This window comes from Ambystoma mexicanum, chromosome 5p (genome assembly GCF_040938575.1).
Source record: "Ambystoma mexicanum isolate Mex_15411 chromosome 5p, UKY_AmexF1_1, whole genome shotgun sequence".
Lineage (NCBI taxonomy): Eukaryota > Metazoa > Chordata > Amphibia > Caudata > Ambystomatidae > Ambystoma > Ambystoma mexicanum.
In genome coordinates, this window is record NC_090930.1 from 1,088,344,162 (window position 1) to 1,088,358,707 (window position 14,546).

A 14,546-nucleotide genomic window follows, 5' to 3' on the forward strand; every position below is an offset into this window, starting at 1 on the left:
GCTATATGACCAGCTAAGACCAGTGAAGAAGAATGACTGGGAGGATTCAGGAAGGAAAAAGGGATTCTGGGGAATATGGTTTCTAAATGCAACACGGTGTCTAATGGATTCATCATATGCGCAGGGGACGGTGGATTGCTGAAAAAGAGTTTCATTGGATGGAAGGGAGGTTGAGTTGATACAGCCCATAAAAGTCTTGAGGACCTAGTCTTCCTCGTCCCTTTCTCCAATATAGAATTGCGTATCACATGGGGTATTCCACCGAGCATAACCCCGGGCTCCCCTACTCAGGTGATCCTCCCTCGCTCGTCCACCCCCAGAATTGGAATCTGAGAGCGCCAGCCCTTTCCTGGCCCTCATAATAAGGAATTCCTGAGGGGCTGGGGAGAATACACTCAGGTTTCTCACACCCACTCCCAAATAAATACTATGCCCAGAGGACCTAGTACTGCCCCACCACCCATACACCTTTCAAGGCCACTACCACCTTATGAACTTTAATCTGCAGGTCCAAAACATAATACTATAAACTCAAATTGTAAAAACATTGCTACCCTGCATAAAACAATGTACCACTTCACAATGTCTAGGCCATGCACCTCACGCACAACACATAACTTGCTGAACTGCAGAATCTCCTTGTTCCATGTCTGTCTACTCCTTACCACTGCTCCCTCGTTCAAGGCCCCCACCCATTGCCTTCTTGGTGAGAGTTCAGTGAACAGTACCCTGGACAATGGCCAATAGTCGTGCACTATCGACATGTCCCTATTCAACCGCTTCCTCAGTGCCACCCCTAGCTGTTAAACCAAATCATTCACGCCTTTGTGCATAGCAATTGCTGGTCACGTATCATGCCCCTTTTTCTTAAAGCTAAACTTTGGAAGGAACTGGTCCACCTTCATTCAGCCAAAACTGGAACGCCTCTCCCACACATCTTCATATCTGTAGCCTGTCAGAGTTCTGAACACTCTCCTGTCTTACTTTCCCACACATAACTCAATTCAATGAAAATAGATCCATACCCCAGGAACATCACTGCATCATTCACTGTATCACAAATCACAATAAAACAATAAATGACTCACAGAACCCTGCCATCCACACCCCACCCCTCTCATCCAATCTATCACCACCGATGTTGCACTCATCCCTTATACATGTCTGACTTCCAGAGCCCCAATATATGAAATCTCTGATTCCCCTTCCACAGCCCTTCCAATGCCGCATCTCTCCTGAAAGAAAGAGTCATGTCACCACAACCGTCTCCCCACACTGACACCAATGCCTGACACAACACCCTGAAACCATAACTGGAAGGCATCTCTACACCTTCCTGCAACTTTTCCTCCATACTGGTCCCTACCACCAGTTGTGAACCACCACCACATTGCTCGCTCACTCCCTTGAACCTCACCACCAAAATATGCTACACCTTGTTGAATTGCCTCACCTCCTCCTACAGCACACCTTTTCATTTAAATAGCTGTGATACTCCGAAGCCTATGAATAAGATAAATGTAAGACTGCCTCCAAACGGTTCCATGTTCTTTCATCACCTGCAATTTCATCCCCTGCCATTTCAACTTGAACATTCTAACGAAAACGTTCATTGGTTCTTTCTTTTTTTGGGGGGGGCTTACTGCCCCAACCCTCCGTCCCCCCACCTATTTTTAGCTATTCCCTACCACCCCAACCCCTTATCTACCCTTTCCCACCACCCCCTAAAAAATGTGATGAGCGTTTTCGTTAGAATGTTCACGTTGAAATGGCAGGGGATGAAACTGCAGGTGATGAAAGGACGTTGTACCCTCCAAACAGCACCTCCACCCATGAGGACAAACACACTCTCCCATAGCCATCCAAGATCCTGCCCACTACTACAGTTGTAAAGTGCTTCCTTCCTGCCACCTCCGTCCCCTATGTCCATCTCAGCCTCACAACATCTTCCTGCCGATCTCTCCCCCAATCACCTGGAATCCCCAGCATCATTCCCCCAAAATACATAATTCCTGCTAATGTAGGTTCCATTGGCATCTCGTACCAATACAAATCCATCAGTCTCTGTATGTAAGCAATTATTTACTTATGTATTTATTTATTTATATACAGGAGGAACAATGCTCTTTTGATCACAAAAGAACGTACAATAGATAAGAAATCCGATTTGATTGTAAGCAGTGAGCTTCTTTCAATGGGGTAAGTTAGATGGACATTCTGACCAGGTTGTTGAGGGGAGTAAATGGGACAGTCACCAGGACAATACATGAGTAGACATACATAAAGTAAGGACAATGAACATTGGACAATTTTAACTGCAGGCAGGCGGTACGGCGAGCTGTGCTCAGGATGTGACCATGATGGGTGGAGTGCTAGAGTGTAGGTCATGGAAGTGAGGGACAGAGGCAGGTTAAAGGTGAGGAGAAAATGTTATGTAGTAGGCAGATGAGAGGTTGCTTAAGAGGGTAACTCGGAGGCAAGGAAGTAGGCTTTTACTTTGGTTTTGAACAAATCTGAGTGGACGGTTTCTCAGATGTTCTGGGAAGCGAATTCCATGCAAGTGGAGCAAGAAGAGAGAAGGAGCAGAAGCAAATTACTTCCCACCTTTCATCAGCATCATTATTGCCTGCCTAACATATTGCTAAACATCACTCAAATTACATGAATGCTCTATTGTAAGTGGGCTGCAGACTTTGGCCATGGACTTCCCATATCACTCCTGTGCCCTCATTTGCCCACACGGCACAGCTCTTCCTGGATAGGCCAACCTTCTGTGTCCACCTCTGGTAGCAACCCACAGAACACCTGCCACTGAAAAAGAGAAAAGTCATTAGTTTGACATCTAGATTCACATTGAAGTTGAGCTCCCTGTCTGCCCACGGGGTGAATAAAGTCAATGCTACCACAATTGGAAGTATCTCCAGAAAGGCAATGCAATGGTTCTCATTCCTCCAACGACCTGGAAACTTCACTTCACAAATCCCTCCTTTCTAGTATGCAGTGAAACCAGCTGAACCAGACGCCCCATTCCGTATTCCCAAAATCTGGTGCACCTCTTGCAGCCACATGGACACCGGTTAAACCCTAGCAGAACAGTCAAACATGCGTTCTCGTCCTCCTGTGCACCGTACAATACCTGCACCTGACGATGTTGCAACCTTGATCCTCACAATTGATATTACAATGTTTCTGCAAATTGTGCGCACCATGGTAGTACACCTTCCGTGAAAACATCAAAAGGGCAAACAATTGCTGATCTTCACTGAATTCAATCTTCCCCGCTGTTTGAACCACACCCAGCATGTTGAACAACTCCTGCACATTTCCTGCTGGCAGCCTTCACAACATAGCCACTGATTACAGAGAAAATGCCAGAAGGTGTGGACTGATGCTTGCCAAACAAAGCCCCAACTTCTCCATCAAAACATCAAATCCCTCAGCATTGTCCTGGCATAATCTCCGTCACATGTACTGCAGTCAGCCAAAACAATATGCAAATCCTTCTAAGCTTGCAGGCACCCTGGCCTGAAAGAGCAAATGCACAAGCAGTGCACAGGATTCAAAAAGTAACAAAGTCAGGACCTTGTTGTCAAATATTGTGTCCCCGAACTTCATCCACACAATTCGGTAATCAACTGGGTGAACCTTCAAATGCATACATGCTCGCTTAAAGTCACATACTGATTATGGATCCCTGGAGCCACATTCCCTCATCAATGCCAGCACCTGTTGTATGCCAGTGTAAGACACCAATCTTCTGATACAAATACAAAATGTATCCATGTCCCCTCTGGCTACGACAGGTGCATTAGCATTCAAAACGACCCGTGCAGTTCACTGTGTAAACAGACATAACTGCCATACCGTCATGACCATCTCACACACCCAGAAGAGGCAGTCTAGAACTTCCCCTACCACCTTCTTCATGATTAACATTCAACAATTACCACCATTTCCTCTGCTGAGTGTAAAAATTGGGACCACCTTCTTATACATGGTCCATAATACTCCAAATTAAGAGCCACAGGAAAACATGTGACCCAAATCTGTGTCTTTTCAAACTCTTGCTAATTGTCCCTCCCCTCAGAAGTGAAACCAACTTTACTGGTGCATGTTCCCCTGGGCACAATCCTTCAGCCTGCTCATCTACCCCTGTTGACCCCCACTGAATTGCATGACACAAAGCACAGTGTGGCTGGGTGCAGTCACTTGCACCATAGGCACTCGTGTTGAAGATACACCATCTCCAAAAATATACTCTGTCACATGGTCAGTGCTGTGGTCATTTCAGACCCCTCACCATTTACCACACTCCCTCTGGTGTCGGTTGGCATACACCTGCTTGTGGTGTGCATGACAGGAGTCAGGCCTATATGCACTATCCATCAGAAGCACAGATCCATGCCAATTAGACACCAAAAGCAGGCTTGGAACCTCCAACAACATTGCCCAGAGGTCCACCTCATACCTGAGACATAAACCACTCCCAAAGTTCACAAATGGCTCCTGTAGTATGACCAGGTACTTCTAAAGTGCCACACACATCTATGTGTAAAATGTCACAGCACACAGTGGCCAGAACCATGAAAGGTGAGGTCAACATTTATTTTGTCAACGTCACCTTCGCTTACATGCCAACCCTCCAGATTAATATGGGAGACTCCCTGATTCATAAAAAACACATAGCAATTTCTCTCTTTTCCTGCCAAAGCAATTACTATTCCTGATACAAGGATATGTGAACAATCTTTTATCTTACTTTCTGTGAGAACATCTCCCTCCTAGATGCTTCAGAATGTTGACATGTATGCCCTTGCCCACCTTGCAAATTCCCTCTCCTCCATCTGAGAACCCTGCTTAGACCTCTATGTCCTATGCCTAAAGGCTCCATCCCATATATTCCCCTCAGTCACATGTATCAAGTATATCCGCAAAGCCTTGGTCGGGGACATGTCGGTCCACTTATAACACTTAACACATTCTTGGTCACTGCTTGCATACTGTCCCTTGTCCCTTTTCCCTTTCCCACCATTTCAGCCTCAAAGCACCACCTTTGGCTTGTCCCTCTTTGTTTCACTCTGTCCTTATCCCTCTCCCACCTATTCCAGTGTTTCACCCCCTTGCTGTTGTCCCCCGCCTGCACTTCCACATCTTCCTCCTTTCCACCAGATGTCAGTGCTTACCGACCCCGACTCCTCCCTCAGGCTATCAGCACCTTAATGGCCCCAACCTCCCTCACACATCCTTGATGCACCAAACTCCCACCCCTATGCCATGCCATTGACCACCCAGCTTCCTGCTAACCTGAGTGGAAACTTGATGGCCAGTTCCTCTCCACCTTTTCATCAGGTCCTGCTCAGCTTCACTCGCTTCTGCCACCTGCGTGCTCCTGCAATGGGAAACCACAAAATCTGCCAAGCAACTGCACCGGTTTTCCTTTCATTAACCTCTTCCCTTCTCCCCCACAATATCACCACTCATGCGAACACCTACCATCCTCTGATCCACTATGTATCCCTCTTCAATTCTCTGTTCCTCCTCCCTGTCAGCATTATACTCTTACACTGAATCTATCAATGCTCCCTCATGATTCTTGTAGCACCCTGTTCCATTTCACATCCCACCATGCCACCATGCCACTATTGACTGTCTCATCCACATCTTCCCAGTGTGTTGTCCACCCCCACATATGTATTGTCCCATCATCGTAGTGTCAGGCCTAATAACTCCCCTGCTGCTCATGGCGGATGTGGGTGTACCACCTGCTGGCTCCATCGCTGTCTCCCATCCCAGAGATGACCCACTACTCCTTTGCTGCTCTGGCCCCACCCTTTGCATTGTTGGACCAGGATGCCTGTAGTCAGGGGCCACATTGTTTGATAAAGTACTGCCCATGTCCCACCCTGCTCCTGCTCCCTAGAGCACCGTATTTTCCCTTTTCCATGAATACTTGGGCCACATGCCTGACAATCCCTTTACACACCTCTCATTAACCCACAGCCCCTCAGTCCTTCTGCCAACATCATCCGTACCTCTGCATGTGGGTCATCCTACCACCATACTCCATGAACCCAGGACACATACACTATACCACCACCCTGCCTCTATCAAGCACCTCATCAGCAAATACCTCTATGTGACATCCCCCTGATCAACACTCACTCTTTTGTTGCACCCTCCTGCTCTGGAATGACATGTTACCACTGTGGCTAACTCCCTGTCCCACTGTCCCAGTGTGCCCTCCGCTGAGGCCTCCCAACTCCACCACACCTGTAATGGCTGCCACCAACTCACCGAGAAGGCCCTTAAATGCCCTACTAATGGGACAAACATCAGGGCACCCACTTCCACTGCTATCCACCCCATCCCACAGCCCCTGGGCAAAACCGTCTGAGGCCTGTAAAGGCAAACCTCCATTAGAAATAAATTCCCCTGAACAAATAACAAACTCCATCTTTTCATCCCCAGCTGTGTGCCACCCTATGACACTTGTCCTTGGATACTCCCCCCACTCAGCCTCCACCCCCACCCCTTGGCGCTCCCTGCAAAACACAGATTGAGGTGTGTTCCCTTGCCCTAGTTCCCTGGGACAAGTGAACATGCTATGCGTTGACAACCCCCCCTACTTTGCCTTCCTTCCCTGCCCCTTACGACCCCACAATCCTGGTCCCTCAGCCTCCAACCTCATCTTACTGCATGATGCAATGACTTAGGGGCCAATCCACTGAATGTGCGGCTTGTCTCCCACATGGCTACTATGTCGCCTACCCCTCTTGTGGCTGGCCTGCACTGTAGCAGGTTGCTGACATTCCTCCACACCATGCTGAACAATCCAGCTCTACAGGCTTCTCCACATGGCATCAAGTCAAGCTCCTGCCTGTAATTGTTTACAAAACAGTTTAGGCTGCCCATTGTTGACAAAACTGACATATCCAGGGGTACTCATACACACCCCATCCTGCACGCCCTGCCCCCAGTTCATTGGCCAAACATCCATAGGTGAGAAAGTGCTGTGTGTGCACTCGCGGAGCCTCCATGTACAGCATGCACACACCAGCACACATATCACCACTATCACACATGACTAACACATCACTAACAAATATATCACACGTTTACAATATGCTGTGACAACTTCTCCAACACACATGGTGAAGAGAGCTCCCGGCTATGCTAAGACTATATGAAGGACATAGCTAGAAAATCCACCTATGACAGCCCAGCCAAGATGTGTACAGATAGCATTACCCCTACATCCTTGCTGTTGTGCAGCAAATATGACGCAATGGATGAGGCAAAACTGTCCTGCAGCAGTGCTCCCTGTGTGTATGAAATCACACATTGGCCATATCACAATCCCTTACAGGCCATCCTCAGTGAAAGACAACTCATAAGAACCACTTCAATGAACCCAGGATCTTTTTGGCTTTACAAAAAAAGTGAGGCTATTAGTAGACTACTTCTCTGCTGGTACATCAATGTAAGCACCAGCAGACATACCTTTCGAGACTATGTCCAAATACACTTATACACCCCCAACAGTACACTCTTCAGTCACTGTCACAGTTCCTGTATGAACATTTGAGCATCCCCTTCAAGGTAAAGGAAGTTCAAAATGTTAGTCTCTGCACAGCTTCCACTCACTACCTTACCTGAGACAGTGTGAGCAGCTTCCACCTGTAACAGTCCCTGGTTGGTAGCACATCCCTTGATGGGCATACATCATCCACTCCTCACCCCCTCCCACCCCGTCTCCCCATTATCAAGATGTTCTCAATAGTTTCCAGAACGCAATGTTGCCAATGTTTCCACTCACTAAATACACAAATATATCAACCATACACAAATATATCAACCTGATATAAGGTCTCACAACCGTCGCTATCAACTAAGTTGACACTAAAAGCAACACAGCAGCAACTTCAAACACAGCAACTGAGATACACACTCTTCCCTACCGCATGCACACTTTTACAGCAATGTACAGCATACTTCACTCAACATGCAACTCACAAATTGTGCTGCATATCTCTGGATCAATCATCTTACGTGGAATGTGAGAGTCTGGCGGGTTGCATGCGCATGCATGATAGAGTGGCTACTTGATATGAAATATGTCAGGAGATGGCATGCAAGGCTTACAGGACAGGAGTGTAAATATCATGGCACCCTACAAATAAGCCAGTACATCGCCCTTCTCCAAATACCTGTGCACATATACATCTTGAAGTGACGGCCTACAACCAGCATGTTGCAGAGAATTAACCAATGACACAAAGCACATGCTTAGCAGATCAAAGGCAGGTGCCCACACTTCATGATGTAGGACTACTCCCATCTTTGGTGACATTGACAACACACACATATCGCCAGATTTACACTTTCATGCACAACCCTACCTGTGCCACATCAGGCCACTATTTGAATGCTCAGTCATGGCAGTGTATAGCCTTACCTCATGGTACTCCTTGTATGCTGTGAATCCCTCACCCCTTCCACAATAACCAGGGACTCTGCATTTGTGTTAGGAGGGCCAGTGTCCAGCAGAGGGAATGTGGACTTGGAGTGAAAGAGAGGGATATGCATGTTTTCACAGGGAGGGTGGGTGTCGGCTGTGCAGACAGAGCTGAAATGATAGTGGAGATGTGTTATCAAGAAAGCTTAAGGAGTCTGTCATACTAACTACACATATCATACACACCATGGTTCAACATTACATTTCCCTGAATTTGGGAGCCAGTTCTTTGCAAAATGACCACGTCAGTTGACTTCACTGAACACGTTAGAATGTACAGTCCACCAGATCTATCACTTGTAGTGTAGCATAGGCAGTCAACCAACTGTACATAGAGCACGATGGCTCTGTCAGAAGAACAAAAAAAAGAATCCACCTTGGACTGTAAAAAAGAAAAGGTCCACACTTCATCCCTGTACTTATAGTCAGCAACGGGTATGAAGAAGGAGGGGGGGGGGTGGTGGCAATAGGAGACAGGTTTGTGGGGAGATGGGCAATGGCATCTCCTACGTGGTTCAGTGAGAACCTCCATTCTGTGGAGGATCCAGTGATGGAGCACTCTGACCACGCTTGGCCAAAGCCTGGTCCTCATTGACCAGGGCCACTCGTGAGATGGATGCATGCATGAGTGATCCAATGGCCACATGGTCCTGATGACTCTCATTGCTAGTGGACAGCATGTCAGCATGCATGCTCACCCTGGAGGAGTCCATCTGCATGTTGAAAGTTTCAATCAAGGAGGACATCTCCTGCCATTGGCGCTCTCTTGAGGACTCCATCTGCAGGTTCAGAAGTTGGGTTGAGTCAGACATCTCCTGCTGGCGGATGTCCCGCAAGGTCACCATCTCTTCATGCAGGGATTGCCTCAAGACAGGGACCTCCTTATGAATCCCATGACGCAATGGACAGATTTTGGAAGTCATTGTGGTATTAGAGGAGGTAACATTCTCAGCTAGATGATGGATGTTCCTGCCCAACCTCTAACAGGACCTCGCCCTGTTGGGCACTTGCACGTAGCAACGCCATGTGTGCAAGACCTACCAAGCCAGGATGAGACAATGCGCCCTTCTCTGGGTGAGCGCACTGGCAAAGGCTGGTAGTCTACAACCCTCCTACTACCATTAACCCCCCACTGCTACCTCCAAGTTGAGGGCAATGTTGCATATACAGTAGCCACCAATGATGCAGGAATCTCCACTACCAGGGGCATGGTCTCCTGTCTCTCCTCCTCAGACTCAGCAGCTTCAAGAAACACATAAATCTCCATAGGATCAGGACTGCTGGGTGCTGGTCCTCCCACAATGTCCCTCAGTTAGCCCTCAACATCAGATTCTGTTGCATCCTCTGAAGATGGGTTTGCAGGCTTTCTGATGGTGGCCTGCAACAGGAAGCGGTTCACATCAGACACAGCACCCTCGCCTGTACTGATGTGTGTGGCTCCTCTTCCTTCTCCTCCTCTGCCTCCTGGCCTTCCTCTGCTGTGTCATCTCCTGCACAAAGTCAGACAACAATACCCAGAGGCCTACACAGCTAAACGTGTATGTTTCAAATCAAATGCATGCAGACACAATGGGCCAGCTGCACATGCACCAGACATTAAAACTAGCCATTCAGTCATGGTTAACATCCATGTCACCCTTAGCTGAAGCACAATGCCACCAGTAACACAACACATGTAAAATTCATGATAGTTGTGTAATCCTGCCAACCATGTAATGAGGTATTCATTACACTTGAACATGTCTGGAAATGCAGTACAATGTTTTAGGAGGACATCAACTTTACTGTGGTACCTTCTACGTAACATTCCTTGTCAGTCTCTTTGGCTCATTTAAGAAGGTGTGTGGTAGAGTGAGCATTAGCCACTCACACACACACTACAGAAAGCTCATGATTGTGTACTAAAAACACACATGACATGTGCTGCATACCGACTTGATACTGTAGTAGGTATGGTATTTCCGTATCAGAACATTGGGGCCCTGCACCCTGTGAAAGGCCCCCGCTGACTGGGGGAACTTCACAGAGCACACTGTGCCTTTCATTGACTGCTAACACTGTACACCCTGAAAGGAGTGCATATGATTTGACATGCACCATGTACCATTACACATTGTGGTTCTTTGTGCACAAGCCCTGCCCATGTCACAAAAGACACATAGATGTGATCTGCAGATGTGGAAGGTACAGGTATATAACATATAATACTGAGTGGCATCATGCCCAGTGGACATTAGGTCCTGCATCAAGGCAGGGATTGGAGGAGTGTGTGAACACACATCCACATATGTGATTGGACATTTTTTTTAAAAACACTTTATTGTTTTTTGTGATAACAGTAAAAAGACAAACGAACATATAACATATAACGTATAACTTGACTGGCTGCTTGGCACCACGCGTAAGTGTCCTTCCTCATCTGCCCCTCCGGGTGGGCAAGCATTCTTGTCGTTTGATCTTCCCTTGTCCTTATAGCAGTTTAGCAGTTTTCATTTTCTCCTTCTTATTCTGGGGGGTGCCCTGAGTGTCCTTCTCTACTGTTCTTCATCCTCCCTCGGGTCTTCCCCTTCACTTTCCTCTCTTCGTTTGAATAAGTCCTGCATCAGAGAGTTCCATGATGTAATTTTTTGTCCTGCATCCCCTACTCCTTTCTGTGCCGCCCTTATCCACACCGCCGTTTCTGTCATCACCCACTTTTTGAAGTCCGCCCACCATGAGTCTATTCTTGGACCCTCTTTCGAGTTCCACGCCATTGCTATCCGCCTTTTGGGTAATATGCATAGTGGATCTTTCATTTTTGCAAAATGCGGCCTATGTCTGTCTCCTCTTGGGAAGAGGCCCAGTAGGTACAGTTCAGGATTCTCCTCTTGTATTTGGAGTCCACTCCCTGCCACCCTGTGTCTGATTTCATCCCAGAAGACCCGTATCACCGGGCAAGTCCAAATCATGTGTATCATGTTTGCTTGTTCCTCTCAGCAGCGAGGGCATGTGCGGGGGTCTCCTAGACCCATGGTATTCATTATTTTGAGTATGAGGTATGCCCTATGCGTGACATATAATTGTGCTTGTCTGAACCTTGCGCTCCTCGATACTTTTTTGGGATATCTCAACGCCCTGGCCCATTCCTGATCGCTAAGGGGTCTTCCCAGTTCCTCTTCCCAGCTCCCTCTTGTGTGTAGTACTTGTGAATTATTGGATCTTAACAATTGTTCATATAGCCTTGAGGTTGTGTGTCCCCCTTCTGCTATATCGTACCATGCATCTAGTTTTCCTTCTGTGTCCTCTTGGTCTGGCCATTCTGGCCACCTCTTCTTGATTGTCAATATCATCCTGTTGTATAAGATGAATTGGCCTTCATGTATGTCAAATCCTTCCACCATATCTTGGAACTCTGGCCATTGTTCATCAGTCCTCAAATCTCCTATTTGCGCTACTCCCTTGGCTTCCCATTGGGATCTGTATATTGCAAGTGTATTTGAATCTGTGCCTAATAACCCTGCTAATGGGATCTGTGACGAGCAAGGGTCTTTAGCCTTCTGGAGTGTCCACGCCCTCTCCCACAGTTTTGTTGCAAGCTTGAGCATGTTTCGTAGGGTCTTAAGTAGGGATTTGTCTAGCCATGTGATTCCTCGTACATAGTATGATTTCAGAGCTGGTTGGAAGAGTGTTTTGTCTATTGATTTATCCTCCCCTAGCCATTTAACCACAAATTGCAGTTGGCCTGCCAAGTAGTAGTTTTCTCAATCTGGTAGCCTAATGCCCCCCTCTGCGTACTCCCTTTGTAGGGTTGCCATGGCAATCTTGCACCTCCACCCTCCCCAGAGGAACCTCCGCGTCATAGTGTCCAATTTTTTTAAGAAGACTATGGGTATGGCATACAGGATGTTTGTGAAATGATATAGCAGCCTTGGGAGTACCACCATCTTCAAGATGGATGCTCTTCCCATCATCCCCAGTGGCAGTGTCTCCCAGAAGTTCATGGCTCTTTGTATTTTGTCTAGTGCCACTTGTGTATTGCGTTCTTGAGATTCTGCAGTGTTATGATTTATCACTATTCCTAAGTATCTGATGCAGCTCGGTGCCCATGTCAGACCTATGTCTGGGAGTTTGTCTCGGGGAGTTTGTTTTAGTTCGACCAGGGGGAAGATGACAGACTTCTCCTTATTGACGGCTATCCCGAGAGTCTAGTATATGCGCATATGTGATTGACAATTAATAGAGGACTACTGGAGTTCTGTACAATATTTCGGAGTCCATTCTGCACTTCACTCATGCATTCATTCTAAAACTAAAAGTAACACATATTCTCCTACTGACATGAGATGCTCCTCAACATGCAGCAATCCACCACCAGCAGCCTGGGCAGAGGCCGTATTGCTGCTGAGCGTCTCCTTGGTACACCTACTGAGGTCTCCCTTCCTTTGGTGGAACTCTTCCTCTGTGAGCATCTCCACCCCACAGGCATTAATCCTATCTGTGCCCTCCTGCCACATCCTCCACCACTGGGTCACAGAAAGGGTACTGCCAGCCCACGGGTACATGTCTACATGATGTTCATCTACACAATCAGAGAGGATGAGCAACTCATCTTCAGAGAAGTGCTTCTTCCTGGTTGACCACTTCTCAGGAACCTGTGGCTGTTCCTGGGTACATGAGGTTATGTGGGCTCACCCCTTCTAGTCCTGCTGGCCCTCAGTGGGGTATCTGGTCATTTCATCTAAAGCATTACCATCAAATGCCATTCCATCGACAAAATTGCATCGAAAGAATATGCATCAAATGCATGTTTTTTCAAGGTAAAGGGTTTAGTGTTATTCATAATGGGTTTTAAAGGGTAAAAAACAGGAGGTCATTTTTACTATGCATTTTTTTAGATGGCATGGTCATTCGATGGTAAAAATTCGATGGAATTACCATAAACCCCTCGGTGGTACTGATGCATTCTTTCCATGTGGTGTTTCTGGTGCCTTCTTCCCAGGTGGTGGTACTGGTGTCATCTTCCCATGTTTAGCCGATGGGCCCTTCTTCTTCCCTGGTACCCACCTCTCTCAGATCCCCTCTAACTCATGATAGGTGGAATGAAAAAGAATGTGCAAATTTCAGAGAAACTGCCTTTGCGTGTTTGAAATGCAAAGTGCTCTGCAATTAAGCGGTGCAAATGCACTCTGCGTATGCACCCCCTATTTGTTGTGTTGCACGTTTGCATTGCTCAGGGATTTCTTTTAATTAACTTACAATGCTGCCTCATTGAGCTATTGGAGACAGATGTGCCTTAGTTGTCCTTCTGCGTTCTGCCTTTTTTGTGGTGCCTCCTCCTACTTATGCTTTCCTTCTCTCAGCAACAACTCCTTCTGTCTGCCATCCTGTCACTGGTTGCTGGCCACTGCCACTGCATTGCAATGCCTGTTCTTCTATGTTTTCCCTGGCAGACATTGTGACCACCTCATCTGTCTCATCTGGACAAACACACCTCCCTTTTACCATCGCAGCTCTTCTGTACAGGTACAGTCAGGACCCACTTTCATCCCACCGGCCTCGGCTGCTTCCTGTCTGCTACTTCATCCAGACAACGCTTCACCTCTGGATCCTACAGAGGGTAAAACCTGCGCTTCATGCCCAGGTACAGGCCCAGATCCAGGCTGCTGGTGGGTTATCACAGTGTGAACTGTTTAGATGAATGACAATTGAAGTGGGAGAATGGGAGAACAAGCTCCCCCCAATTTCATCACGACCATGGCCTAGAGGATCGCGGCCCAGACACCCCCCACGGGAAGAGTTCGTCTATCTACCAGATGACAAAATACCCTGGTTCAGGAACATAAGGATATGCCCACCAGCCTGCCGGACTCAAGCCGACACCTGCGGCATGGATGAACTCGACTAAGACAAGAGCCACAAGCACTCACATTGTTAGAAATGCCACAACGACCTAGCCAGCTGCCAAGAACACACGTGCCACCATGCACACTGGTCACTCACGCACCAGCCTACACGAAGAACATATTCAGTGCTATGACATAGGTGCCTGACA